Source organism: Rhipicephalus sanguineus, chromosome 11, assembly GCF_013339695.2.
Source record: "Rhipicephalus sanguineus isolate Rsan-2018 chromosome 11, BIME_Rsan_1.4, whole genome shotgun sequence".
Classification (NCBI taxonomy): Eukaryota; Metazoa; Arthropoda; class Arachnida; order Ixodida; family Ixodidae; genus Rhipicephalus; species Rhipicephalus sanguineus.
This window is the reverse complement of record NC_051186.1, coordinates 111,351,894-111,376,882: the sequence shown is the minus strand read 5'-3', so window position 1 is coordinate 111,376,882 and position 24,989 is coordinate 111,351,894. Positions and strand designations below refer to the sequence as shown.

The following is a 24,989-nucleotide window of genomic DNA, read 5'->3' as shown; positions in this document are numbered from 1 at the left end:
TATTGTATGTTGGTGCCAGCTCCTAATAATATTACTTGCTACGTGACGCCAGCAGGCAAAACAAAAATGGTCATGAAGAGCGTCGACTAACAATTCCAGGTTTAAATGTAGTACATATATGCCCCATAATATGGTCGTGAGGATGACCGCCGCAGTAGTTCATTTGATAGCTCATGGGGCGCGTTATTCGACGGTTGCAGATTAAGTTCCTGCCGGCAGTAAGTTGTCTTTTCATCCACTTTATTTCTTCAAGTTTGATTATAATTTTTATAAATACCGTCCCTATACTTTGCTTGATGATCTGTCACTTCTCGTTAAGGATGAGTCTCATAAAAAAACGAGCCCTTGAATTCCCTTTCCTTCGTTTATACCAGGAAGGGTGCTCTTTCTCTGGCAGTGGCCAGGTGTCGCGGGCCTCGCCCTTCCTCCTACCCTCCCCCTTAACAAAGTCGGTGCCTCCTTACGTCACCAGTGTTTCTGGGTGTGCTGTGCTCCACTGCAAACAGGATTGGGTTAATGGGCTCACTGCTGTCGAACGCATGACGCCACATATCTATTTGAGGGCACGGTATGCACCACGTGTCGCGACTGTCGTGTGTGACAACAGGCAATATCAGCAACTTCACATCCTCCGTTACCACTGCCGCGCCGTGCGCCCTCTATCCCTCTTCTAGTTCAGTTTTCTAGCTCCTACTTCTACAGGGTCGGCTACTCTGTTCTCGTAACCAGTTACTCTTCTGGTTGTGACTTGGTACAGTGAAATTGAAGAGGGGTAGAGGGCTCACTGGCCTCGAACACATGATGCTACCAATGTCTCCTTGGACCCTAAGCAACACACCAGGGTGCACGAACGCAGATGGGTGAGCGCTGATACCAGAGACTTCATTCAATAATGAGGGTAGCCTAGAAAGTTTCTCTCAGCGAAATTCTGATGTCGAGAACAGTTTTGATTTCCTCCACACAGGCATTTACGATCTGTAATGTATTTGCTGTGTAAAAGTGCTTATTTGGCGCCACTCGGCGACATTGCGCAAGGGTGACAAACAAGGGTGTATGGAGTGCCAGCACGAACGGCGTTCTTTCACAAAGGAGATGAAGAGGACAGCCCATTAGGAGGCACTGGCGAACCCGACTTATTACCACTTTCAAGGCTTCGCCACAGTAATTATTTGTGGTGATACACTGCATGAGTACCTTATTTGATGCACATTTCAAAACATGTAGCCTTAAATGTTAAAGAGAATATTTTTCTGGATATGTGTTTCACACTTTTCATTTCGTCCGGTCCCATCGCTAAGACAGAAATAAATTATCGCGGAAAAGTCACTTTTCCTAGGCGAGTTCAGCATGAAGGTAAGTTGTAGAGACATTCGAGTGTACAAGAAAAAGTGGCTGCCAAGTCAAAGCACCGACCGCGATCTTCAGCTGCACATGTCGAGATTCTCTTCGGGGAAATGGCTCGTATTGAATACGGCGAAATATGTAAAAAATAACTAAATGTCTGAAGATGCCAAAGAGAAGGTAAATGCTCTCAAGGGCAACGATAAGGCGTTTGTTCTGCCTACGTGAGATAGCTGGTAGTTCAAACAGCCAATTGCAGATGTCGAAAACACGTACTAACGTCTTCAGAAGACGACATGCACTGAGTAAGAGCGCGTGTAGTAACAGCCCGCGTACTGCGTGTGTTTCAACTATACTAATGGCTACGTACATTAAAGTGTGCCTCATCCTCTCTATGTTGGTAATTCCTGCACTGGGTGAGCAGCGGCGTATTTCTGATTTTTCACATCGTGCTCCTTGCCAACTTAGAGTGCTGTTTTTGTACGTTAGGTATTCTCTTTGGCTTATTAGTTAGATGTACATTGCGGTATTTTGCACGCATACCTCTTCATTTTACGCGAGGGAAATTCGCCCGCACAAAACTGTTGCCAGTGTCGGCGCATGCCGCGCAGCAATGTTTCAATATCTTTGAGATACTTTTAGACTGTTCTGATAGCATTGCGTGCACGATGCGAGTATATGAGTTTATTCTACAGCTAACACGATATCTAACGGTAACGCTGGAATTTTCATTCAACTGTCCCTCAAGGTTCGCAAGGGAGCAGAATTTTTCCGGTTGACAATTGTGCTCACCGCTATAGTTGCACTTTGACGCTGATTTCTTTTGCTAGGCACAAGTTCCAGGAATAATAATTTCAATCTTTTTCGGCTTGAATTCTGTGTGCTTCAGCCTCACGACACCGTTGACGAGGTACGCTGCTTTACGTGTGTCTGCGACCAGATTCTGCTACCAAAGTTACGACGCTATGCTGAAAGATGTTACACTTCAAGGGAACATGACTGTTGATACTGATATCATTTCATGTGCCTTTTTTTAACTCTAGCTTGCTCTCAGTGCATGAACACGCCACTGAAGCCTGAGGAACACTCGCACCAATGGATATGATCTACTTCTGCGCTTGTAGGCTTAGATCTCGCCCCGGGCTCTGATTTCCCTCAGCTCGGACTCCACAGCTGTTCATTGACATACGGCCTCTGCTTGAGAAGCACTCACGATGCGGTGTGCACGTCACAGACGAGCCCTTTCGCGGGCGAGTTCGGGCTGCCGTTTATGAAACGCTCTCTTCCTGTCTCTTAAGGTTACACCTATCATTTTCCTTTCCATCGCTCGCTGCGTCGTCCTCAATTTAAGTTCCTCAATTTAAGGGTCACGGAACAAACGGGTGTTAAGGACGTCATAGTTGAAATCAAGAAGAAGAAATGGATATGGGCCGGGCACGTAGCACGTCGGCAGGATAACCGGTGGTCATTAAGGGTAACTGACTGGATTCCAAGAGATGGCAAACGCGTGAGGGGGAGACAGAAAATTAGGTGGGCAGATGAGATTAAGAAGTTTGCAGGTACAACGTGGCAGCAGAAAGCACAGGACCGGGTTGAGTGGCGGAACATAGGAGAGGCCTTTGCCCTGCAGTGGGCGTAGACAGGCTGATGATGATGATGATTATGAAACGCCGCCTGCTCTAAGGCGGTACGCACGACGAGCGGCCGGGTCATCACCACTCGTACACTGATCTGATGCCAGAGAAGACCTGCCGAGTGCGCACGAATGAGCTTTGTTTTTTTCCTCCGCACGAGTAACCGAACGAGCCCGAGTGGCGGGAATCGTGACGTAATCCAGGGGGGGTGCTGCTGGGTGCTCGACAAACAGGTCTATTTAGAGATTATTATCTGCAGGTGTTCGTTGTGGAAGCAAGTGGTGTTTTGTCGTGGCTACTACTACAACTGCGATGGAATCTGGCAAACACGAGCTTACATTAAAAAATTAGCAGCAAGACTAACAAAAGAGACTATAAATACACGCAAGAACGCGCACAGTTACGAACTCCGTTTACTTGATGCCTCTATAGGGTGTTTCTGATATTTTTCACGCGATTTAAATCTTTGCTTTACTTTTTTTTCAAAATCATATGTCGCTCCACTTCATATTACGCAATCGTTCTGAATTTTCTCTGAATGTGTATTTTGATGTTCATTTTTCACACGCCCTGTTGTTCACGTACATATCTGTGCAATGAACTTGGATGGAATAAATTGGTGCGGAATGTTTTAAATTTTAGGTCATTTTAGAAATAGGTTTGTTCCGAATGCACAATTTTTTTCTCATTTTTCATAGTCTTTTCGACATTATTTCCTAATACTTTATGCATTAGATGTATCATAATTCATGCCATAGATGCCACACTTAGCTACATAAAAACCAACGTTTTCCTCAATTTTCCACTTCACTAGTTACCTATTGCTAGTATGAATGGCACTATTAGCAAATTTTAATACAAAAATACCTGCTAAAAGGACGAAAGGCGATTTCTGGCACACTAATTAGTTGGGTAAATTACAACGGACGTGCCTTGAATAAAAAGTTACTTTCATAATGTGTTTTCATTTCAAAATTCACAGGTTAGCCGCAACGGCGAAGCGATGAACGCTGTAGCGACAAGTTGGAAAGCAACGCGAACAACGGAAAGCAGCTCTAAATTTCCAGCGCGTCGCTCAGACGCAAAGAACGTACAAAAAGAACACACAGAGGACAAGCTGAACTATCCAGTGTCACAGCTCCACACTTAAGCGAGCTGCTCAAACATAAAGGACGCACGAAACGAACGAGCAAACACGCAGGACCAGCGCGAAGTAACTGTCACAGTTGTTATTTATTTGTATTTAAACACGCGCTCCTTTCGCAAATGGCCGCTGTAGCGAGCGAAATTACCTTCGTATGTTCGGTAACTTTACCGCGGACATTGCTGGGAAAGCACGAGACAACCCCCCCCCCCCCCCCGAGATAAGCGCGCGCGCAGGCAAGCACGCCCTGTAGGGTGAAGTGCACCGGAAACGCGCGCGCATCGCAACCAGCGGGGCGACGACCTTTAAAGCGCACCTTTCGCGCCATCTCGCTGTGACTAAGAAAGCACGCTGAACTGGTGTAAAAGCACGCTAAAAGACGTACTTCTTGGGGCCTAGCCGTCTAATATATATATATATATATATATATATATATATATATATATATATATATATATATATATATATATATATATATATCTGTATATATCTGGTATATATATATATCTATATATATATATATATATCTATATATATATATATATATATATATATATATATCTGTGTATATATATATATACCTACGACATTACTGGTGGAGGTGCTGGGTACCTGTACCTTGGCTCCCAAGTGTCGGCCGTCACTCCCAGCACCTTAGCGACAGCTACATCTCCCAGAACAAGAAGCAGCCGCCGTCTGCGAGGATTACCCCCCGAATTTGGTCCCTTCTCATCGAGACTCGAAAAGATGACGACTCCGACAACAAGCCAGGCGAGTCAAACCACCGATGCCCATTGTTCTGCCCTCGCGCATATTTTTCATGCGCCACAGACACCAAGACCATTCCATGGAGACATTTTCGAAGATGTTGATGACTGGCTCGACCACTTTGATCGGGTTGCGAGCATCAACGAATAGGACGACGTTCGCAAGCTGCGGAGAGTCTACATCGCATTGGAAGATTCTGCGAAAACGTGGTACGAAAACCACGAGGGCTCCTTCAAGACATAGCAAGAGTTTAGTCGGCAGCTCCGCGACGCGTACCGCAACGCCGAAAGGAAGGAGAGTGCTGAACAAGCCATCTCGTGCAGGAATCAGCGGCTGAACGAGCGAGTCTCAATGTTTGTCGAGGACATGCTTCGACTCTTTCGGCGCGCAGACCCTGCCATGTCAGAGGAAAAGAAGGTGCGGCACATGATGCGTGAGGTGAAAGAACAGCTTTTCGCTAGACTCGTGCGCAATCCACCGACAACTGTGGCCGAGTTCTTCAGTGAGGCAACCACGATGGAGCCTACTCTCCAGCAGTGGTCGTCACAGTACGAACGCAACGACATCACGGCCACTGCATGCTCCATCGGATCTGACAGCGAGAGGCAGGCCCTCACAGACTTCATACGAAGTATCATGCGGGACGAACTGCGACAACTCCATGCAGTAGGAGCCCAACCACCTGTGACTGCACTCGCGGACGTAATCAGACAAGAAATAAGGCAGGCGGTCGCACCTCTTGAACCGCTCGCACCACCAATACCTGAGGCCCCCGTCCTGACGTATGCGGCGGTACTGCGATCTTCTGCACCACCAGCAACAGGTCCCCCTATGCGGACAATAGACCAGACTACGTACCCATTCCAGGACACCGCTTCGAGTCTGCCTCCCGGTTCATGGTTTCCGAGCACACCCACATATCTGCCGTCTGCATCGAGACAAAGTGCTAGCAAGGCAACTGTGTGGCGCACGTCCGACAATCGCCCGCTCTGCTACCACTGTGGCGAAGCGGGTCACGTGTATCGCAACTGTCAGTACCGTCAACTAGGTCTCCGCGGCTCCCACCCTGATGCTCGATGCCCACGCTACGGTGAGTGCCCCCGCGAAATCGAGGCGTATCTCACGGGCCAGCGAATTCCTTCGACTGTTGAGCGCCGCCAATCGAGATCGCCATCGCCTCGCCGGTGTACATCACCTACTTTGCCCTCGTCGTCTTACGCTCCTTTCAGGATCCGGTCACCAAGTCCTCGCAGGGGAAACTACGAGCCGCGACTTCTGGGGGTGAAGTCGCTGACCGACGAACTTTCAAAGAACCTCCCTCGACGCAACGACCCGACGACGCCCGTTCCCGTTTTTCAATGTTTTCCGACAGCGAAAAGATCGTTTCTGCCGACATCGCCGTCTGCGTGGACAACCATGCTGTCACTGCCCTCGTTGACACCGGTGCCGACTATTCTGTTATGAGCGCCGCACTGGCATCTGAACTGAGGAAAGTTGGCAAGGACCCCAGTTGCGCACGGCAGGTGGCCATCTGGTGAGGCCGACTGGAATGTACACGTCACGTATTCGAATCCGTGCGTCGACATTTACAGCGTCTTTCCTCGTGTTGCCTGTGTGCTCTGGGCCAGTCATCCTGGGAATGGACTTTCTTCGTGAATACGGCGCTGTCATTGACCTCCGTGAGTTACTTGTGTCATTCGAAAAATATTTTCATGCTACAACTGACAACACCCAATTACCGGAAACACCATTATGTGTTGCCGATGATTCTGTGACTCTGCCGCCTCGAAGCAGTCTCTTTGTCACTGTGGAATATGGACAGGACGTGTCGAACCCTGTAATTGCGGAGGCCAATTTGTCGTCCCTTCTTTCACGACAAATCTGCGTCACCCGAGGAATCATTCAGCCTAGCAACAGACGAGCTCACCTGCTCGTCACGAACTTCAGCGACGAATATCGTCATCTTGCCAGACGCACCGCCATTGCCTACTTTGAGGAAATTGCAGACGCCCAGGGTTTGTCAACATTGGCTTCACTTTCGTCTGGCGACCATTCTACCGAGGACTTCACGAGCACTCTCAACGTAAACCAGGGTCTACCGTCAGCACAACGAGAAAGCCTTCTGCGTATACTCGGCTCATTTCAAGACTGCTTTGCTACAACGTCGAAGGCTAAACAGATACCGCTTGCTCAGCATCGTATTATCACCGAACCCACCGAAAGACCCATTCGACAACATGCCTATAGGGTGTCGCAAAAAGAGCAAGACGCTATATGTGGTCAAGTTCAGCAGATGCCTAAAGACGACGTCATCCAGCCATCGACTAGTCCCTGGGCTTCACCAGTTGTGTTAGTAAAGAAGAAGGATGGTACATTGCGCTTTTGCGTCGATTATCGGAAATTGAACAAGGTCACCAAAAAGACGTTTATCCTCTACCCCGACTAGATGACTCCTTAGACCGTATACGCAACGACAGATATTTTTCCTCCGTGGATTTACGTAGTGGCTACTGGCAAATCTCAGTTGACGAGCGTGACCGCGACAAAACTGCTTTTATTACTTCTGACGGCCTCTACGAGTTTAAGGTCCTGCCTTTCGGTCTATGCTCAGCGCCAGGTACTTTTCAAAGGATGATGGATTCGGTTCTGACAGGGCTCAAATGGAAATCATGTCTTGCTTACCTTGATGACTTGGTGGTCTTCGCAGACACGTTTGAACAACACGTTCAGCGCTTGCAGACAGACCTTCAGGCAATTAGAACAGCTGGGCTTTCTCTCAAACGTGAGAAGTGCCATTTTGGATAAGAAGAACTGAAATTCCTTGGCCACGTTGTCAGCCATGCTGGCATGTGCCCAGACTCCGAGAAAACCAGCGCCGTCGCCGCATTTCCCGTGCCCACAAATAAGCGCGACCTACGCCGATTTCTGAGGCTGTGTGCGTACTACAGGCGCTTCGTCAAAAATTTTTCAATCATCGCTGAACCCCTCAATCTACTTACAAAAGACGGCGTCCCGTTTGTTTGGGGTCAGGATCAGTGCCATGCCTTCGACACTCTCCGAAACCATCTCCAGGCTCCGCCAGTACTGGGTCATTTTGATGAAAACGCTGACACAGAGTTGCACACAGACGCCAGCAACGTTGGACTAGGCGCCGTATTAGTTCAGTGGCAAAATGGCGTAGAGCGCGTGATTGCTTATGCGAGCAGAACCTTATCACCTGCTGAGAAAAACTATTCTGGTACAAAAAAAGAATGCCTAGCTGTTGTCTGGGCCATAACAAAGTTTCAGCCATACTTGTACGGCCGCCCATTCAGGGTAGTTAGCGACCACCATTATCTTTGTTGGCTCGCGAATCTCAAGGATCCCTCAGGTCGTCTAGCAGGATGGAGCCTTCGGCTACAAGAATTCGACGTCACCATCGTACACAGGTCTGGGCGGAAACACACCGACGCTGACTGCCTTTCACGTGCGCCAGTCGGAAATGCCAACACTGACCTTGAAGACGACGACAATTTTCTTTCTACCGTGTCAGCAACCAGCTTGGCTCAGCAACAGCGTGACGACTCGGAGCTCAGCCCGCTCATTGACTACCTGGAGGGGCGCACATCCCACTCTCCTCGAAGTTTCGCACACTCCCTAGCGTCCTTTTGTTTCCGGGATGGAGTCCTTTATAAGAAGAACTTTGACCTACATACCTGCTAGTTGCGCCAACCATGCTTCGTGACCGCATTTTACGTGCTTGTCACGATGAACCATCGTCCGGACACCTTGGCTATACGCGCACGTTGCAACGGATTCGCCACTTTTACTACTGGCCACGTCTCGCGAAGACTGTGAAGCACTACGTTCGCACGTGTCGCGACTGCCAACGGCGTAAGACACCACCTACACGACCAGCGGGACTGCTACAACCAATAGCCCCACCGAAGGCGCCTTTTCATCAGATTGGCATGTACTTGCTGGGATCATTCCCCACGTCATCGTCTGGAAATCGGTGGGTTGTGGTCGCTACCGATTACTTAACACTGCACTGCGAAACAAAGGCGCTTCCAAAAGCTACCGCAGCAGACGTTGCCCATTCTTTCGTTAACAGCGTCGTCCTCCGTCACGCAGCGCCATCTGTCGTCATCAATAACCGTGGGAGAGCTTTCACTGCAGAGATGCTGCAAGAAGTCTTGAGGTTAAGTGGCACGGAACATCGCAAAACAACGGCCTATCACCCGCAACCAAATGGGCTGACTGAACGACTGAACGAGACGATTGCAGACATGCTGTCAATGTATGTAGCCATTGACCACAAGAACTGGGACGATATCCTGCCTTATGTCACTTTTGTGTATAATATTGCAATTCAAGAAAGTACAGGTTTCACCCCTTTTCGCTTAGTCCACGGTCGAGAGGTTACCCAATGCTCGACGCCATGCTCCTCCCCGGCAAGCTAGGAATGTTTTGCACGGATGCTGCGATGTTCGCTCAACGCGCCGTGGAGGCCCGTCAACTCGCGCGACGCCGTATTCAGTGTTGCCAAACTGCAGACGCAAGCCGCTACAATCTTCGTCACCGAGAAGTTACCTTCAATCCTGGTGATGAAGTCTGGGTGTGCACCCCCATCAGACAGCGCGGCCGTTCAGAAAAGCTGCTGCGCCGCTACTTCGGCCCTTACAAGATTGTACGACGTCTCAGCGATGTTACTTATGAGGTTCTCCCAGAAGGCACCACGAGACGTTCCCGTCGCCTTCCACAGACTGAAGTCATCCATGTTTCTAGGCTGAAACCGTACTTTTCTCGTTGTGACTCGACTGTGAAGTGACATTGACTCCATTGACCACTTAGCGTGTGTCCTCTTGTTTTCTCTTTTTTGTTTTGTTCTTTCCTGTTATTTGACTCATTGTTTGATAGCAGCATACTAGGTTATCTTGTGTCGCGACACATTCATTTCGCTTGTATAGTATCCTTCTCCATTTTCTCTTTTGCCCTCACATAAAGCATCGAGACGATGCTTCTTTGGGAGAGGGGGTATTGCACATACACATTTGGGTGTGAAAAAAAATCACAGCATATCCAAGGAGTGAATGATGATGAGTGGGCGAAGCTGCGGAGGTTCATAGGTAAACCGTGAATCTTCCGTGAATTCTGCCCAGTACATCATCACCGACGTGAGATCGGGCACGTTTATACTAAAGGTTCGATGAGAGTTATGACGACTTGCAGCGCACTTTAATTTTACATGTACGCTGTGAATTTTCATTGTTTAGAAAACCATTGCTTTAGAAAACTTCTGGCGTCTTTCGTTAAGCAGCTGGCGTCTTTTCGTTTTGCTTTAGAAACACCTGGCGCTCTTTCGTTTTGCTTTTAGAAAACATGTGGCGTCTTTCGTTGGTTTATTTCATCAATCACGGCGTTTTGAACAAAATTTTTATTGTTTAATCACGCACAGGAGAAATCTCACCAGGCACTACCTTGGAGGTAAACAATGGCTGCTAATGGGAATGAGAGACAGAAGAAGTCGGCTTTTAGCTAACACTTACACTTCTACTGCTACTAACGTTTCCTACTGGAACATGCCAATGGCTGCTAATAGGGAATGAGAGACAGAAGAATTCGACTTTTAGTTAACGCGCACGCTGCGAATTTTTTATTGTTCAACAACGTACAGGAAAAATCTCCCACCGGCACCACCTTGGAGGTCAAGATCTGGTACTAGCGTTACGACTGGTTACGCACTACGACTACTACGACTACGAGGGACGAACGGGTACCGCCTTAAGGAGCTTCGTCCCTAAAAGAAGAGAACGTGTTTGCTTCTCTGGTTCCGGGGCAGACGTCGCTGGCTGCAGACGTTGCTGGCTGCATCGCGGCGGTCGGTCCCGACCACGCTGCAAGTTGGCTTGGAGACCTGCCTGAAGTGCCTCTGGTGGGCGACACTGGTCAAATCGTTGTCGGTCCAAGCCACGCCTTGGAATGGCCTGGGAACGAGAGTCAGCGCTCTTTGGCAGGCGAACGTGATTTTAAGGCAATAGCGTTAGAGAGCTCGTGTCGCAGAAATTCCGCCGTCGGCGTCGGGACCGTTGGTTGCGAGCGAAAAATCGTCCGGGAGCGAAAAATCGAGAAAGAAGCAAATAAAATACAGAATAAAATTTTCAGTCCCATTGAGGATCGAACCCGGGCCGGTCGCGTGGCAAGCAGGTGTCCTACCACAAAGCCACGATGTTACTTGTAGCTGCTTCGGAAAGAAACACTACATAATTGCCACGTAGTGGAAGGAGTCTCCTTAACGCATTTTGTTCGACAGGTGTCACGACGAAAACAAGCCCATTCGGTGATTTGTAGGCGCATTTGGGAGGCCACCAAAATACATCGAAAAAGGCCGGGATAGTACAGCCATCGCCGCTAAAAACGCACACGAACTTTCAAACAGCTCTAAAAATGTACAACTATGTCCATCTAGCGGAAAACATATCAAGCCAATGCCGCCTTTCCAGAGGAGGCGTTGGTCAAGCAAACAGCAAACGCTAGATAATGTGCTGACATATGTGAGGCATTGGGAGAGTCTTCATGCCCTCTGAGATTGCAAGCGCGCCGCGTGTATCTTGGAGGCCATGCGACTCTTGCTTTAGATCAAAAACCTGTATGTACCATTCTAGCGCGCGCGTGTGTGTGTCGGTGTGCGTGTGTGTTTAACAATACACATCAATAAGTACGCACTTAGTGGTTGAAGTGCGCACTAGGGGCCGGATTTCGCTATTGCGTTCAACTCTTAAAGGCGAAGCTTAAGTGTCCCCCAGCTTTTGACGTCGTCGTCGAAGTTCTTGGCCATGGTGCGAAATTGACTGCGAATACGTTAGCGACGGCTCCGGCGGGCGGCCCTCGCTGACGTCGAATGGCGGCTTGTTGTCCGGACGTTTATTCGGTCGCAGTCTCGGAAACAAGGCACTAGATGGTGGATCCGGCAAAGCCACTTGCTGCACCGAACGATGCCGTGGGCCCTTTTTGCAGTGGGCCGAGCGGCGTCTGAGTGCTCTACTAGAGGTCTGCGGCATCGTGGCGCCAAGTTTACGTGCTAACCTGTGACGTGGCTCGTTCTTTTGCAGCGTTGTCGCTGTGGAGCCCACTAACGTTTCAAAGTCAGCAATTCTTGAAGCCGTGCTGCGTGCAGGCATGGAGTCCTCGAGAGAAGCCGTTCTAAGAGCCGGAGACTTGTGCTGCCCGGGCAGGTTTTCGAAGAAAACAATCTCAGAGTTGGCAGAGACCTTGGTGTCTTCTGAAAAGTCGTCTCTTATTAAGTTATAACCACTCTCACTTTCGGCCAAGGAATGTGTCGCACGTAGATCCGCTTCCGTGCGGTGAGAGGGGATGTTGGTGTAATCCCCGGACAGGTATGTCTCATTAGGTAGTTGAATGTCCAGAACGGCGCGGGCCGGTGCCTCCAAGTGCTCAGGAGATGGCGAGCAGGGAGACGGCTTTTCCGATAGATAGCGATGCGAAATGCTCTCGGCCATTGGCGGGGATGTTCGGGCGTCGGATAATGAGGCAGAGTGACAGCATGACGTCAGTCCGGTGTTCGTACTTGGTGTTCATACTATACATACATATACGCGATATGACGGCGACGGACGACGGCAAGAGCAAAAAAAAGTCGCCCGCATCTTCCCACGGGGATAGCTCGAGTAAATGCGTCGGAGAGCGGTCGGGGTATCGCGTGACTGTTGCGTAATTGGGTATGGTTTGGGAATGCTAAATTGTTACTCGATGCGCACACCAAGTACGACTTGAACGGCTCTAGAGTGCACGAGGTTCCGGGTCCGCAGCTCGCTTCAAACGCTTGCGTTCAGCGTCGTATGCTCGTCTCTTCGCAGTCTTGTCTTCAGCGTTGCTTGCTGTTGTTGACGCCGACGACGGTGAGGGTGGGGTAACCTTGCCTTCAACGAGCGGTGGGACGCTGATTGAATGTACTGTCGCTTCCATCGCATCTGCTCGAGTCAAGCAAAGCGTCAAGTCAAGCGAAAGCCAAGTAAAGACGCCCTTGACTGAATTCCGAACGCGCTCTCCGCCGTTTATATACACACCGCCCGCGTTTGAGGGAGAGGAGGTAGGGAGAGAGGGGTAGGGAGAGGAGAGGCTTCCTGCCGGCACGAGACGAGCCGAGCATGCGCAGTGGGGGTGTGGACGGCGCCGCAGACGCCGCAGGTGCGGCTAAGAAATGCACCGCATTTAAAACCTGCCGAGAGTGCCCATATACTTGCAATCGCAATAAAATTGTTTGAATATCTCGCAAAGCTCCAGGTACTGTGTTTTCATGTTCCATTGTTGTTGTTAATGGCTACTTGCGACCCCGCCTCTGAATAACATTTCAGTTTGACCACACGGGTACTTTGAAATTTCATTTTGGTGCAATCATTTGCCGATTTTTCTATTATTTTCAAGTGAAGTAACAGAAAAAGCTAAAGACTACCATTACTTTCAAGCTTGTCTCTCATGTCATCTGATGCGCACACTTTCCACCTTCGCCAGCAGGCTGGTACGCATAACTGAAGAGCTTTCTTGATCCTCAGCCTTCTTGATCCTCATGTCCTCAGCTGAAACATAACGCATGTCATCATTCGTAGAGGACTTGGGGCAATTATCGCTACTTTGCAAGTGCCATTGGTGGGCCTCCTCACTAGGGGGCCACATATGCTGTGCCGCTTCGCGTTTTCACTATTTTGGCAGCATTACTACTGCAGCAACCATGGTCTACAGCAACGCAATGCTGACACCGACGCGATTAATTGAAAAAGGCAATTGATTAATCTATTCTACCAATGGCGCCATAGGTGCCTTTCCAACTCTGGTCTTTGACCAGAAGCTGTTGAGGTGCAGATATCCCGCCTATCAATGAGCACGAACACAATGCACGCGCGCCTGCAAAGAGCCACTCAAGAAGCTGCTCACGCCAGCAAGCTACTCATGCTTTCCACCACATATGTTGACGCTGTACTTCAGTTTCTATTCCTGACGCTCACAGGTCGGCAATCTCACTGATGAGTTGACTCACTCAGGCTCCTCAGACCCAGATCAAGCCGTGAGTCGGACTCTGATCTTGGGTGAGTAATATTCTAGTGAGTATGAGTCCGCGTGAGCCCGGAAAAGAAACGTTTTAGTGAGTCTGAGTCCTAGTGAGTCCGCTTGATGCAAATTTTCTTGAGTCTGAGTGCGAGTGAGCCCCGAGCGCAAAACATATTTCTTGAGTGAGTCTGCGCAGGCTCCAACTTTCTGTGCCCACATACTTTATTTATTTATTTATTTATTTATTTGTAGTTGTATCCACAGCGCCCAAGGGCATTAGTGGGGGGGATACAATATTTCGATACAGAATACAGATTCCAACACTTCAACTGTCAACTTACGTAGTGATACGTGGTATATACACAATATAAATCGGGTTCATGGTACAGTTTTGTCCTTACACAACCGCGCGAGTACACTACTAGAGACCCAGAAGTGAAGATGAAAATACTTCATCTCAAGTAATTTCTGCTACTTCACGAGACAACCTATTTCACTGGCTTATCGTCCTGGGAAAAATGACATTTGAAATGCGTCAGTCCGGCAGCTTATTTCCTGTATCTTATTGGCATGATCTAGTCGCTGCGAAGCGTAAACCCGTTTATGAAAGTATCGCGAGGGGTCCAGTCCTGTTCGGTTATGAAATACGTTATGAAATAGTTTCAACAGCAGATATTCTCTTCGTTTGTGTAGAAGTTCCCAACCAAGGCTTCTGTTGCTTTTGAAACACTGAAATTATTAATATAATCAAAGCAGACAAACCGAACAGCCATGTTCTGAATTCTTTCTAAATTGGCCACGTCACTTGCCTTCCACGGATCCCACGCAGCACAAACGCAATCTAAGATAGATCGAACGTTAGGCATGTACAGCTGAGTCTTGGCCTCAAATGGTAACTTTTTTGCATTTCTGCGCAGGAAACCAATCACACGTCGGGATTTAATTGTGACGTGATTGATGTGACAGCTCCAGGAAAGGTCTGGTGTGAAATATACACGAGGATGCTTGTGTTCGCGAACTGATAGCAGCCTGGTTGAATTTGTACTAATGTACAAACAAACATAATGTGGTTTACTTACAGAAGCTAAGATTCAATACAGTGCCACAGCAAGCGCAATTTGCGGCGGCACATAATAAACAATAAGACATTTAAAACCATTTCATACACAACTTCGGGACGTTATATTTGCTTGCAGTTGATACAGTCAGTCCTGACTTCTAACGTTTTTTTTTTCACCGTAACACGCGGAAACATTATTTTGTTGATTCGTGTGGTAGGCTGTAGTTGAGAATGTTGGCATGGTTTCTACTTGCTGTCAGGGTAACCTCAAAGCAAATACGGAAGACTTCATCATAGCAAGAAAACACTGATTGTGTCACAGAAGCATCTGATCGCTGCACATTTTAGGCATGGTTGGTTATCACTGCAAATTTTTATTTTCACTATATTTTACAGGTGGAGGGCAAGAACAAAAGAAAAGTGAGTAAACGTTTACCATATTAAAATCATTATTTTTGCGCAGAAAAGCACATGATTGTCATTAGTGTATAGTGCTTACAAAATCACGTATAATTCAAAGCCCTTATTCTCATAGATTCGTTCAGCAGCTTAATTTTATAGCCATTACACATTAAGTAAACCAAATCATGCAACGCAAATCACGCGAAACGTACTGTAATTCTTTTTCAGAGAAGTGAAACCGATTATTCACGAATGTAAAGCATACCTAATTCATGCCCGAAACTTGGTGCGCTCTTGTGCTTGCGGGATAAGATTTTTTGCTCAGTTTGCGCATAAAATAGTGCCTTCAGTGGCGATGTATTCAAGGTTTTCACTGTAGATATCATCGCACGGTCGTGTTTCTCTTGCTAGAAAGAAATCTTGCTATTCGTTCCGTAGAACCGTCACATCTTGCAAATTATATTTTCATATTTTAATCATTCGCGATTCTCGTTCGATTGCTGGAAAATTGCTTACACGTAAATATCAGAAATTAGCGTGAGATGTAGAAATAAATATGCCATTTTCCACTGCGAGTAGCATGAACACTTTCGTTACATTTACCAGTGAAAAATTTCATATGTATAAATTATGGATGAACATTGACATTATGTTACGTATGAACTTTGCAAATAATAAATTTATGACTGTTAGCTGCATGCCAGACTTGGTGGCTACACGTTTAAGCGCTGCCATTATCTGAGCTTTATTACGGATAACTTGTTTAAACGCGCTGTTCCAGTTGTTGGCATGAAACTCCTGAAAAGAAAAACAATTTATATATATATATATATATATATATATATATATATATAAATTGTTTTTCTTTTCAGGAGTTTCATGCCAACAACATATATATATATATATATATATATATATATATATATATATATATATATATATATATATATATATATATATATATATATATATATATATATATACAGGGCTGGGCAGAGATACTCGGAAAAGTATTCCGGAATACAGATATCGAAATACATGGACCGGAAGCCTAAAATACAGATACTGAGATACATTTGCCTTTAGCGTAACGGGATATTTCGGAGATACTTTTGCAATATGACGAAAAAGTATTCCGGAATACAGATACTGCAATACAGATACTAGAATACTTCTTTTTTATTTCAAAGATGCTCGTATCCGCAAAGACATAAGTGCAGCATAATGGTGTAAATAAAGTTGCAGTGCATGGAAACTTTCAGTTTATTTGTTTATTACATTACCCTCAGCGCCATTAAGGCATCACAGAAGGGGAGGGGTAGCTTACAAATTACATAATTAGTAATAATGACATAATTACACATATCAATCGCAATAAAAAAATACACTATATCACAGCAACAGTAACAAGAATTGGGCACCGAAATCGACATGCTTGGTGACAACTAAATGAGCTATGCTAGAAATAGCATAATCTAAGCAAATTGAGCTTCTGAAGCAGACTGTCTTATAGACGGCGTCGATTCGGCCTCAGCACAAGACTCGGGAAAGAAAAAAGCCTGTCTAGCGCTGCAGACGGGCACAAATTCGTGTTATAGTGAATAAATACCGCCTTCATAGCCGGATAGCCCTGGAGCGCGGCGACATCTCTTCTAGGGCCATCTAGATACTGAAACACTTCCTCCGTCACGTGGGTTGTTCTGACCGCTCAGAAGTCGGTCCCCATCTTCGGAATCCTCAGCCCTCTGGCCCGGTCGGCGCCGGGTCAGACGACTGCGGATTCTGCTGCCCATATAAGTCGGTCATAATTATATACGCGCAATGCAGCCCAATATGTCGAAACTGCACAATCCAAAAATTGGCTTCCTAAAATCACGTTCTTTGGGGGTGAGAGGTGAGAGGGTTCAAGCCCTCCCAAGTCGCTCCTGCAAGCTATCTAAACAGACGTGGAATCAGGGACAGTTGCTCAGAGCGCCCCATCAGAAACTACAGCAAGCACTCGTCGTCTGGGCCGAAAGGGTCACTCTGCAATAAAGGTGTCACCACCACCGACGCTATACCAGCACCCATTTCAGCAAGCCGCAACAGGCGAAGTCGCCTCCGGCGGTTGGGGAGCCTGGTACCACAAAAGACCGTTTCATGCTTGTGATCAATTAGGAACGCACCCCGAAACGCTGGAGAGGTGGCTGAAAGCGCGACAAAGATAGCCATCTTCTAGTCACTTCCGCCGGGACTATGGGAACTGCTTTTAGAAGTGCCGCAGCTTTGAGAACTGAACGCACGCGAAGCATTGCAAAGACTCTGTTCCAAGGCTATATCTGCGGCGAAGCGGTAACTCCAGGAGGGTGATCCTCGCTCTCATTGGCTAGTTCGATGCAGACGTCACCGCTCCGTATAACATCGCTTTCTGGGGAATCCTAGGGACGGTGCAGCGTCAACCACGAGAGAAATCAAGAGCTCTATTATTCCCTATGAGGCGATGCCAAGTTTTCCCAGTTTACTTACAGTTCCTGCCGATCCCGCAACAAGTGAGCCTCGCGTTCCCCTCTCCCGAGTTAGCGGAGAGCGATCCTTTTCTCCTGTCGGACGCTCTCGATGGATGGCAGCGAAAGCGCCGCGGCGCGCGCTAGCACCTCCACGAGACTTGAGAAGATCTGCACTTTCTGTGACAAGGCTTTTTCAAATGCGAGCAATTTAAAAAGGCACATAAAAATGTCCATGGAGAAGAGGCCTTGGCAACAGCAAAAACAAAGGAGTAAACAACCGGAGTAAACAACCGGTTAAACTGTGTCGGGAGCAAGGCGTAACGTATGAAGTCCTTCAAAGTAAACTGGTCATGAAGCACTTGTTATGTCTGTGCACCATCAGATGCACTACCTTAGACATTTTCTATTGCACTGCGCTACTAGTACTCACGTCTGCAAATACATATATCGCACATGTCCGCATCTGCCAATAACTTAGACCTAGCACGAGCAAGAGGAATGGCACATACTGAGACAGCGACGGAGCAAGCAAGACAACACACGCTCTCGTGTCGACTTGCTTACACCGGCCCTGCCTCGGTGTGAGCTATTCCGCTTGCGTTATGTATGTACACGAACAAGCCCAAGCTACTCTTCTTGCGTACAAGCATTTCTACGGGACACTTAAAATGTGTGCAGCTTCATGCAATACCCATGAAGGAAAAAAAACGCAAAACACTTCTCAAACCATTCACGGAAACTGCGTAGAGTCAGCACACATGACACCAATGAAAATGCCTCAACCTAGCTGTTGCCAGTACATTTGGTTCATAGGCGCTTTCTCAACATTTAGCACTACACATTGCGTTTTCACACCTCACTTGCCTGTATTTCTTTTGCCAAGAGTCGGTTTCAGTGCTAATGAAGACGTGCTTGAAACGGCCTGCCACGTTTTAAGTGGTAACGAATTAACGCAACTTTACTAGCTCGGAAGCTGTGGACACACGCCCACCCCGTTCATGCCTCTCACACAAACCGATCACGCACCACGCGATTGTACTACGTGTTCCGCGTGTTCGGTGGTTGTACCTAAACCGTCCCTAGACACACTCTCTGCTCCTAGGTGAAGATGTACCTAGATGAGCTATCGCTTTGATCACGTGACTTTATGCCCACGTGACCTGAGGATCGTTCTCCTGCATTTACCGCCTCGCGTATCCGCGCGGGGGGTCACGAAGTAATGGTTTGCCACCCGAAAAAAAAAAAAACTAGGCGAGCTGCACTGGCCTTGAGAGACATCGACTTTCGTCGGCAGAGGCCGTCAACACTGCCTCCGCGATTCTGACGTCTGCGACGTCGCGCGCTTTACCACACATGGGCAATTCTGTGCTTGAGGGGAAATCATCGCCGCCCTTTCTGTCGGTGACCGGCGGCGCACCTTTGCTTGTCTTGGCACAAAAACAAATGAAAAAAGAACTGTCATACCTCCTTGGAAACACGCGTCAATTCATTTCCAACAAAAAGAAAATGTAACGAGATACCCGTGTCCTGCATTGTATCGCGATACAAGCGATACATCGTAAAAGTATTTCACTACTGAGATACAAATACATTTTTCAAATGTATCTCGATACAGAAATACAGATACTCAAAAGTATCTCTGAAATACTATCGCGATACTCTTGTATCGCGATACTGCCCAGGCCTGTATATATATATATATATAATATGTGTGTGTGTGTGTGTGTGTGTGTGTGTGTGTTCATGGCGGCACAGGCTCAAATGTGCGAGCAATACACATGAAGATTGGATTGTGCTTACGCCATAAAATTCATAGTTCGGTGTGTTTACACCATCAAAACGCTGCACGCTGCATATTGCCACGTGCGTTTCTTTATTACTTTTGCTGTATTCGGTTTTCGGGCTCAAAGACTGTCAGCAACGCTCAGCGCGAACCGCGCCTCATTGTTCGAGAACCTTCACGATCATTGCAGATCGTTTTGTTAAGATTGCGCGCACACTCGAGCTTATTCTCGAATTTGCACGACAGCCAGCGATAACGCTGGAATATTCGACGGCACACGTTTAAATGCCGACGCGCTTCAGCGCTGGGCAGTTGAATGACGGTCGACGCTCTGCTCGCTGCTATCAGTGCATACCGTGTGTATTGCTGTAAATCATTTTTCCGTTTCCCGGCCACAAGTTCGGCCAAATAAACAGTTTCCTCTTGAAAACGCCGATTGCTGTCTTCGTCGACGTGACGACCACGTGACATCTGGTGGAGGTGCTGCTGCTTCCATGATCCGGACGCCCCCGCGAAGCGCTGACCCAAGCCCGAGCCGCGAGGAGGACGACGGCAAAGAAAACCCGGATCGTCGAACAAGCCGCAGGCAGAAGGGACTACCGCCAGAGCACAGGCACCTTCCCGAACAACCCAGGCAGCCCCAAGTCCCAACACCGACCGCAGCGACGATGACCGACCCCGCGCAGCCTTCGCCAATCCTACTCCGGCAGCCCAAGGAGCCGCCAACCTTCCGCGGGTCGTCATTCGAAGACCCGGAAACCTGGCTCGAGACTTTCGAAAGGGTCGCAACATTTAACAACTGGAACGCCGACGACAAGCTGCGCCATGTGTACTTCTACCTGGAAGAAGCAGCAATGACATGGCTCGAGAACCGGGAGTCCACGCTTCGAACCTGAGATCTCTTTCGCAGTGCTTTTTTGGAGACGTTCACGAGCGTCGTCCGAAAGGAAAGGGCCGCAACCTTGCCGGAGACACGTGTTCAGCTCCCGAACGAAAACGTGACCATCTTCGCGGAAAAAATGACCCGGCTGTTCCGCCATGCTGACCCCAACATGCATGAAGAAAAGAAGGTTCGTTTCCTCATGCGAGGAGTAAAGGAAGAGCTCTTCGCTGGCCTTATGAGGAATCCGCCGAATACCGTCCGAGAATTTGTCTCCGAAGCAACAACAATCGAGAAAACGCTTGAGATGCGAACAAGGCAATACAACCGCAGCTTCTCGACCACAAGCTACGCCGACGTTCAAGCGCTAGGATCCACCGACCTGCGTGAGACGATTCGTGCAATCGTGCAAGAGGAGCTGCGAAAACTTCTACCTTCGTCGCAACCTCAAGTAGATTCCATCGCCGACGTCGTGCGCCAGGAGATCCAGCATTCACTCGGTGCGCCTCAGCTAGTAGAGTCGCAGGCGCAAGCTATGAGCTATGCTGCTGCAGCCCGCCGTCATGCTCCTCCTCTACGCCCACGCCAAGGCGACACACCGCCGCAGTACCGTCGCCAGACGCCGCCGCCGCCACCGACGCCCTACCGTCCACCTGTCGGCCAGACGCCGCCGCCGCCACCGACGCCCTACCGCCCACCTGTCGGCCAGCGCTATACCCCGAGGAAGACCGATGTCTGGCGCGCCCCTGACTACCGCCCGCTCTGCTACCACTGCGGGGAGGCCGGCCACACGTACCGCCGCTGCCAGTACCGTCAGATGGGGCTACGCGGATTCGCCGTCAACGCGCCGCGCCCGTAGCCAGGCGAACGGCCTCGCGACATCGACGACTACCTCACCGGAACACAGTGGCAAGAAGGACGACCTTCCCGCCCGCCGTCGCCCGGCCGTTACATGTCACCGCATCGCCGGCAGTACACTGGCCCAAACCGGGGCCGGTCGCCTAGCCCATATCCGGAAAACTAAGGGCAGCAACCGATGGAGGTGCGGTTGCTGAACGACGAAATGCTGAAGATCCTCCGCCGTCGACGACGCCGCCGTGATGAAATTCCGAGCCCCCGCCACACGCCGAACGACGTCCTGAAGACGATACTTTGCGACCGGAAGCAGACCTGACGACGCAACGCGGAATCAGCGGCGCAAACCGACGTAGCCGTGACCCGACGCCGCGACGTAACCGCAACGCAAGACGGCGGATTAGCGACCTCGATGTTCTGATCGACGGCCACAACGTCACCGCTCTCGTCGATACTTGAGCCGACTATTCCGTGATCAGTGGGCCGTTCGCAGCACAGTTGAAAAAAGTTAGGACTGCTTGGGAAGGCCCCGACATCCGGACCGCTGGAGGCCATCTGATAACGCCGATTGGTGTCTGCACGGCTAGAGTCACCATCAATAGCCGGACTTATCCTGCGAGCTTTGTAATCCTACAAAACTGCTCCAGGGATGTGATACTTGGAATTGACTTCCTAAGTGACCACGGCGCCGTTATCGACCTGAGGTCTGAGTCGATAACACTGACCTCAGACAAAGCGCTCCCGCCCCACGCGATGCCAGGCAACCATGCATTGAATGTGATAGAAGAGCAGGTGACCATTCCGCCGCGCTCCAGCGTCATTATTTCCGTCGGCACCGAAAAACCTGCGAACCTTGAAGGCGCCATCGAGGGCGATCAGCACCTACTCCTGAACCGTCAAATTTGCGTCGCACGAGGTATAGCCGAGCTGCGTGACGGTAAAGCAAAGGTGGTGGTGACAAACTTCAGCCACGAATATAGGCATCTCAACTTTGGTGCGACAGTTGCCTACATCGACGAATGTGTAGCCGCCAGCGATGCTTTCGCCCTCTTCGATGCCGCCGATCCTGCTTCGACGAATAGAGTTCCCGAACCGGACTTTGACGTCAACCCAAGCTTTCCGAAGGCCAAGCAAAACCACCTCAAAACCCTGCTCCTGCAATACAAGGACTGTTTCTCGTCGTCATCGCGGGTCCGACAAATGCCCCTTGCGAAGCACCGCATTACAACAGAAGAAAATTCTCGACCACTCCGTCAGAGCCCCTACAGAGTTTCTACTCGAGAGCGCGACGCGATAAAGAAACAAGTCGACGAGATCCTACGCGACAACGTCATCCAGCCGTCCAGGAGTCCGTGGGCGTCATCCGTGGTGTTAGTGAAGAAAAAGGACGGGACACTGCGCTTCTGCGTTGATTATCGGCGCCTGGACAAAATCACGAAGAAGGACGTGTACCTCCTCCCACGAATAGACGACACCCTGGATCGACTTCACAACGCGACGTACTTTTCGTCGATGGACCTCAAGACCGGCTACTGGCAAATGGAAGTCGACGAGAGAGACCGAGAAAAGACTGCCTTTATAACACCCGACGGCCTCTTTGAGTTCAAGGTCGTGCCTTTCGGTCTTTGCTCGGCACCTGCGACGTTCCAGCGTGTCATGGACACCGTACTGGCCGGATTGAAGTGGAAGACGTACCTTGTGTATTTGGACGACGTCGTCGTGTTTTCCTCGACCTTCGACGAGCATCTCCGGCGGCTTGAGGCAGTACTTCAAGCAATCAAGGCCTCTGGACTGACCCTGAAGCCAGAAAAGTGCCGATTCGCGTACGACGAGCTCTTGTTTCTGGGTCATGTGATCAGCAAGTCTGGAGTGCGCCCAGACCAGCGGAAAACAGCTGCCATCGCCGACTTCGCTCCACCCACCGACAAGAAGGCCGTGCGCCGATTTCTCGGCTTATGCGCCTATTACAGACGCTTCGTCAAAAAATTTTCATGTATCGCCGAACCACTGACGCTTCTCACGAAGAATAACGTGGAATTCAGGTGGGAAACGGCGCAAGTGCAAGCCTTTCAAGAACTTAAACGACGCCTGCAGACGCCACCCATACTTGCGCATTTCGACGACTGCGCCGATACGGAAATACACACCGACGCAAGCAGCGTAGGACTCCGTGCCTTCCTTGTGCAAAAGACTGACGGGGTTGAAAGGGTTATCAGTTATGCTAGCCGGTCACTGTCAAAGGCAGAAGCAAACTATTCCACAACAGAAAAGGAATGCCTTGCCATCCTCTGGGCTACTTCAAAGTTTCGCCCCTACCTCTATGGCAGGCCCTTCAATGTTGTCAGTGACCGTCACGCCTTATGTTGGCTAGCTAACTTGAAGGACCCTTCAGGTCGTCTCGCACGATGGAGTCTGAGGCTTCAAGAATTCGATATTACCGTCGTGTACAAGTCCGGACGAAAACACTCTGACGCCGACTGCCTGTCTCGTGCCCCCGTCGACGCGCCGCCACAAGACGACGACGATGACTGCTTCCTCGGAACTATAAGTACCGACGACTTCGCCGAAAGGCAACGGGCCGACGCGGAACTGGGGAGCCTTATTGAGTACCTCGAGTGAGACACCGCCGTTGTTCTGAAGGTAGTCAAGCAAGGACTGCCGTCGTTTTTCTTACGGAACGGTGTTCTCCTCAAGAAGAACTTCTCGCCCCTTCGAACCGACTACCTTGTCGTCGTGCCCTCATCATTGCGACCAGAAGTCCTCCAGGCCCTACACGACGACCCGACGGCTGGACACCTCGGTGTTTCCCCCACGCTCGCCAGAATACAGGAAAAATACTACTGGCCACGCCTTGCTGCCGACGTCGCCCACAACGTTAAGACTTGCCGAGATTGTCAGCGACGGAAGACACCGCCGACCAGGCCAGCGGGACTTCTGCAGCCAATCGAACCACCTCACCGACCGTTCCAGCAAATCGGGATGGACCTACTGGGGCCGTTCCCGACGTCGACTTCCGGCAACAAGTGGATCGTCGTAGCAACTGACTACCTCACCCGCTACGCCGAGACAAAGGCCTTTCCCAAAGCCAGTGCCGCCGAGGTAGCCAAGTTCTTCGTGGAGAACATCGTCTTGCGTCATGGCGCCCCAGAGGTTCTCATCACAGACAGAGGCACCGCCTTTACTGCGGACTTAACTCAGGCGATCCTCAAATACAGCGAGACGAGCCACCGCCGCACCACCGCCTACCACCCACAGACAAATGGCCTCACCGAACGTCTAAATAAGACCATCGCCGACATGCTGGCCATGTACAATTGCTTACACGTAAATATCAGAAACTAGCGCGAGATGTATAAGTAAATATGCCATTTTCCACTGCGAGTAGCATCAACACTTTCGTTACATTTACCAGTGAAAAATTTCATATGTATAAATTATGGATGAACATTGACATTATGTTACGTATGAACTTTGCAAATAATAAATTTATGACTGTTAGCTGCATGCCAGACTTGGTGACTACACGTTCAAGCGCTGCCATTATCTGAGCTTTATTACGGATAACTTGTTTAAACGCGCTGTCTTAGTTGT

General features: G+C 49.2%; 1 long non-coding RNA gene across 2 annotated transcripts in view; it reads left to right on the top strand.

Annotated features, from left to right (window-relative positions):
- The first annotated feature begins 1,566 nt into the window (after window positions 1-1,566).
- The window catches only part of LOC119374690 (uncharacterized), a 90,413-nt gene continuing 66,990 nt past the window's right edge, over window positions 1,567-24,989 (top strand). For both annotated transcript variants that reach the window (XR_007414501.1, XR_007414502.1), the window contains exons 1-2: window positions 1,567-1,757; window positions 15,389-15,412. This is a non-coding gene — a long non-coding RNA (uncharacterized LOC119374690). The remainder of the gene's footprint in view (window positions 1,758-15,388; window positions 15,413-24,989) is intronic.